Source organism: Cyprinus carpio, chromosome A7 (assembly GCF_018340385.1).
Source record: "Cyprinus carpio isolate SPL01 chromosome A7, ASM1834038v1, whole genome shotgun sequence".
Lineage (NCBI taxonomy): Eukaryota > Metazoa > Chordata > Actinopteri > Cypriniformes > Cyprinidae > Cyprinus > Cyprinus carpio.
In genome coordinates this window covers 44263568-44269567 of record NC_056578.1, presented here as the reverse complement: position 1 = coordinate 44269567, position 6000 = coordinate 44263568, and the positions used below count along the sequence as shown (strand labels likewise).

Here is a 6000-nt window from a genome sequence, read left to right as displayed (position 1 = left end):
TTTCTTAAAATATACATTTCATCATGAAATAAAAATTATGCTTAAAACTATTTATACTTTTAGATTTTGCACACGTTTGTATGATTTGTCCTTTCAGATGTGATGGAATTTGTGTTGGAAATGTTCATGACTTTCAAAAGAAAGTTCTTAAAAGAAATTTTTTCTCCTCACCAAGGCTGCATTTATTTCAAGAATACAGAAATATATAGGATGAAATTAGACTCAAAATGATTAATAGATGCACACAAAATTATCCATGTACTGCATACATTTTTATACACGTATCTTGCTAAATGCCTTTCAGTTTGATTCGGGATTAAATGATTGTGCAGCGATTTGTAAAATACAGACATGTTTGCGAATAAAAAATGTTCTGTTCTGCATTAATGTATCATAAATTGATCATGCAAAAGGAACCCATGCATATGTGGATCAGGTGACACGCGTGCATTAATTGACGTCTAGTTTGAGTCGATCTTGTTCGGTTCATTTGGATTTTGAGACTTCACGTCCCACAACCACAAAACTACCAACGAACAAGGCCCAGTGCAGTTCATGAACGTGTACACGATTTGAAACATTTGCAAATGTGCATCACTACACTGAAACAAATGCTCTTCACCCGTGTCTGCAGAGTTAAGAATTACATTAATGTGCAGCATTTGGTTCAAATAGAGACATATTTGTGAATACACATGTTAAAGTTTGTATTAAATTATCATAATTTGTGCATGTAGGGATTAAAATGTGCATTTGTGGAACGCTTAATGCAGTACATGGATAATTTTGCGTGCATCTATTAATCATTTTGAGTCTAATTTCATCCCATAGAAATACTACAATTTCAAACTATCTGTTAAAATGTTTTTTGTTGTTGTTTTTTTCTGTGATGCGCAGCTGTATTTTTAACATCATTACTCCAGTCTTCAGTGTCACATGATCTTCAGATACGCTGATTTGCTGTGTTCATTATTGCCCATAATGGACAATAATGGACAAATGAATTAAACTAGTAAAAGTGTGTACATGTTTTAACACAGTTTACTTTCTAAAGCCACAAGGTCAGAAGTGTCTATAGACAAACAAACCCCCAGCTCCACAGAATACAGAATAATCAGCAGCAATCCAGAGCCCCTCATGAGCCGGTATCTGTTCTGTCTTCAGTAAGTCACTGAAACGTCACACTGATGGCGATAAGAGCTGCTCTCATCTGTCTCACAGCAGCCGTTCCACACACACAGATCGATGGAGGACGACCATCCGTCCATCCTGACCTGCTCAGGCCTGATAAGGGAGGAATTTCTAGCAGTAAACGACAAACAAAGACACAGCAAACTGAAGCACAGCAGTCGACTCCGGGAAGAGAAACTGATTCTGAACAATAACATATAAACCTCTGATGATGTACAGCTGAAGAACTACACTACCCATAATCCTCAAGACAGATCCACCAATCAGAGAAGACGCAGTTACCACGGAAATGCAAAATGCAGAAAATGAGTGCATCAGCCACGTCCACTTTATGAATGACATAACCGAGTTAAAATGACATATAAAAAAACCATCACAAATGACTTGTTAGTATTGGTTCAAAAAATTGCATTTTATTCCAAATCAGTAAGCCACCGTGCAACCCTGGTGCCAATGTTACATCCTTCACAGTGTCTCATGAGACTGCAGTTCTTAAAAAAAACAAATGAGAAGAAGATGAAAGAAAAGGCCCAGAATCGTGTCCTTTAATCTGTCTGTTTCTGATTTTGAAATGCTGTGGCTGGCTGTGATCTCTCTGAACTGGAAAGTGAGCGTCACAAACGCGAGCAGCTGGATCTTCACTGTCCTTCATTCTCTCCTCCGTCACACTGTGTCTCTTTCATCGGCTCTTTTCCCAGTGAACAGGATTTATAGGAGCCCTAATAAGCCTCCATACACTCTACCTGCAGTTTCACTGAGGAGGATCCATTATGAACCGACCAACATGACGTCATCAGTAATAATGGGATTCCTGTGTGAAGTAAACGCTTCATTTTTGTATGGCCAGAAGAATATCGGTGTATGGATATCTTTACAACTTTAGAGAAATGAATTCCACACAGCAACTCTCAGTTACCAAGAAATGATGAAGAATAAATACAATTTCAGTGAAAGAAAAACAGTGAACAGAAGAAAACAGCTGTTTGTATGAATGAATTAAAGTCTGAAATATGAGTAAAATGCCGTTCATGTGTTTCTCTTATTTGCTGAACTGTGTGTGTGTGTGTGTGTGTGTGTGTGTGTGTGTGTGTGTGTGTGTGTGTGTGTGTGTGTGTGTGTGTGTGTGTGTTTGTGTTGGGTTTAATATTATAATATAATACACAATATTTCTGTCCAGTCTTTAGAAATCCCACTGAAATAAAACTTGCATGAAGTTAGCTGTTAAATCATTGTAATTGTTAAATATTTAAATTTAATTATATATATATATATAGATAGATAGATAGATATTATGCAATATATCGCCATAATTCATAAGCATTTAAAACAAAACATAATCATATGTATAAAAAGTCTTTCATAAATATAAAAAGACATTTTCCAATAAATTTACACAAATTCCTTAAACAATACATCAACTAATATATATATAACAATTTTTCAATGATTTTATGTTAAAAAATTAGATTAACTAATGTTAACTAATGAGCCCTAATGTAAATTGTGAATGAACATAAAATCAATACTCTTTCAAACAATATCTAGGGCATGTTGTAGTCCAGATTAAAATTAAAAAAAGAAAAGTTTGATAATGAATACTAAAGTAGCTAAAGTTGCATCACAGCTATAAATATATATATATATATATATATATATATTATAATATATATATATATATTATATATGCCGACAATGTGCCGGTATTGGTTATGCAATATATCGCCGTGATGAATATGCACGATATTGTTATGGTGGGCACTTCTAAGTACCATGAATAATTATACATTACAAATTATTCAGAATTTTGGATGCATTTTAAGAATACTTTCCCCATCAACTGGTCAAAATGCACAACACTGCTGTATGCTGCTTGAAAGATGCGTGGCTCTGATGTAAACAAGCACGCATGAGAAGCACATGGAGGAACACGTGACAGACGCTATGAATGAACGCACATTCACTCTCTGACAGCAGATGGCGCTATACTGCAGAAAATGCAAGCCTTACTCTGGAAACCCCATAAATAAAGTAGCTGCTCTACTTTCTAAAACGTATTTAAATAGATTTAAATAGCCCTTCAGATTTGTATATTCGCTACGGTGTTCATCACAGAGCCATATACTAAAATATTTAGACTTAATAGACTATTCATTATCAAACTTTTCTTTTTTCATTTTAATCTGGACTACAACATGCCCTAGATATTGTTTGAAGGTGTCTTGATTCTTTATTGTTCGTTCACACTTTACATTAGGGCTTCATTAGTTAACATTAGTTAATTTTAGTTAACATAAACTGCCAATGAAAAATTCTTCTGAACATTCATTAATCTTAGGTATTCCGATATTTAATAACACGCTGTTAAAATCGAAAGTTGCAACTGTGTTATTTAATGAGCTAACCTGAACTAAGACTTGTATTGTTTTAACAAAGATTAATAACTTCTGTAGTAAATGTAGCTATTGTTTATTGTGAATGTTAATGCATTAACGAAGGTTAACTAATGAGCTCTTATTGTAAAGTGATACCTATGGGTCTTTATAGTTCTTTTACACTTTAATCTGTGTAAAACGTGTAACGTTATATATTTTTCTGTATTGCTTTATTGTATTTAAATATTCAGTTATTTTTTGTTAAAAGGAAAAAAAAAAGTTATTAAACCTGTTATACTGCATTATTACCACTTTTTTAAAGCAAAAATTAAATATATTTATAAAACCTTATAATTTATATTTAAGTATAATATTTATTTATTTATGTCTTTGTTAATTCAATTTTTATACTTAAAAAACTATATTTTGAAAAAAGTCTATGACTTCATTTAAAATACAGCTGCAGGTTTGTTTCTTGCAGCATTGTTTATTTCATGTTTACTGCTACAAAACTGTATTCTGGTAACAAGGTCAATAAAAACACAAGTCTTCTAAGAAAATAATCTGTTCATTCAGTAGTTTGTGCTCTGAAGGTCGAGCGCCTCCTTTCACCGATCACTTGATGGAAAAGATAAAAAGGCCTGTCAGGCCCTAGAGTGAAATGATTTTGCTCTGAAGCCCACAGACAGAGTTTCTCAGGTTAAAGGTGTGAGTCGAGCGGCTCTGCATCCGGAAGTGAGCGCTGGTTTTTGGCCGTGATCGTTTGGCAGATTACAGACGACGACGTCATTCCAGGCCTTCATTCCCAGAAACTCTGGCACTCCACTGGTTTTCTCGGCGCCCCATAATTGCAGAGTGTTTTTTTTTTTCTTTTATAGATTTCTTTCTCTTGCTCTCTCTCTTATGTGGATTTTTTTTAAACATTGGCATTCCAGAAGATCTAGTCATGGACTTCTGAAAACATTCCTCTTTTCCCCCTCTGCCATCTGTTTTTCCATCATGTCAGGAATGTCATCGAGGGACTCGCAGCCATCGCTGCGTCCGAGGAACCTCCGGAAAATTTCCTTCATCTCAGCCAAACTCGCTCTTCCCGCAGAGGTCACCGAGAGTCTGTGGGAAAAACAACCTGAGCGCGCAACTGACGGACTGGAAAACACCGGCATATCTGCCTTCTGGAAGAAATTACTCTGCAACTCCAGATCTTCCTTATAATTTCCAACAGCAGAACGTTTCATTTCAATGCCGTGAGTGACACACACACACACACACACCCCAGCCGTTGGGGGCTCGACCGGATCACATTTCAACCAAATATGCGAGTCTGGGGCGTCATATCTGCCCCCAAAGCCTCACCCCAGCGTCAGCGCAAACTCGGCTCCAAACAGCAAATTATTTTGTCTTCAGTCGCAAAGGTTTTTCGCCTGGTAGCTGCAGCGGGATTGGAAATCGAAGGCGTTTCCACGGCGTTAATTGTGGGATGTCGGACTGCAGTGGCAAGCACTGATTATTTGGGCATGTGTGCATGAAACACACACATTTGTACACACTCCTACACACACACACACACACACACACACCAGCAACAGAGATATCTGGAGCCAATGGACTGTAAGTGCTGATCGACTGCAAAACACACACACACACGCACACACACACACTCTCTCTCACACACACACACACACACACGGGGGGCACTCTGAGCTCATTTTCATCCCCTCACTGACTCGCCCCTTTATCGGCCGCTTTAACCCTTTTACACTCGCTCCTGATGACATTAACTCTCAATTCATTTCCTCCGGCTCGTGTGGGGACTTCAGGGGCCCCTAGCGGACACAGGCGAGCAAACAGACGCAGAGAGACAGAGAGAGAGAGAGAGAGAGAGCGAGACAGACAGGCGACTGTGTCAAACGTTATCTCAGAGTTCAGAGGTTTCTGCTGCTGTGTCATCTTTTGCTCAGAACGCTCATCCGAAGTTAATCTGGTACATGTTTAAGAGGCAAAACCAAAACAGAACAAGATGGAAAACAGACGGAATGGTTTTATTTTACATGAGCGCGGTACGATAACATCCCAAAACTACTGAGGAAAAGCCTCGGCACCCTCAGCGACGACACGGTGATGAAGAAAACCCTCAGTCTGACAGAGTCTGATCCTCCTGGTCAAAGCACTCGCAGCCTCGCGTCTGTAATCTGACATCAGGAACATGATGAGCACTTAATCCAGCAGCGACAGGAGGCTTTAAAAGCTCATTTATACGCCAAAAACATCATGCAGTCACAGAAAGCCTCATATGCACTGTCCTTTAATGTTTGAGCTCACAAAAGAAGCCCACATCACCACATTCAGCACAAAAATGTGAAATAAAGCTCTTAAATGCATCATATGCGCTCACACACACTTGTGCACTGTTATATACTGCCACACACACACACACACA

At 37.9% G+C, this 6000-nt stretch overlaps 1 pseudogene; it reads right to left on the bottom strand.

The window, feature by feature from the left end:
* The window catches only part of LOC109056765, a 322386-nt pseudogene that overhangs the window by 118324 nt on the left and 198062 nt on the right, over positions 1-6000 (bottom strand).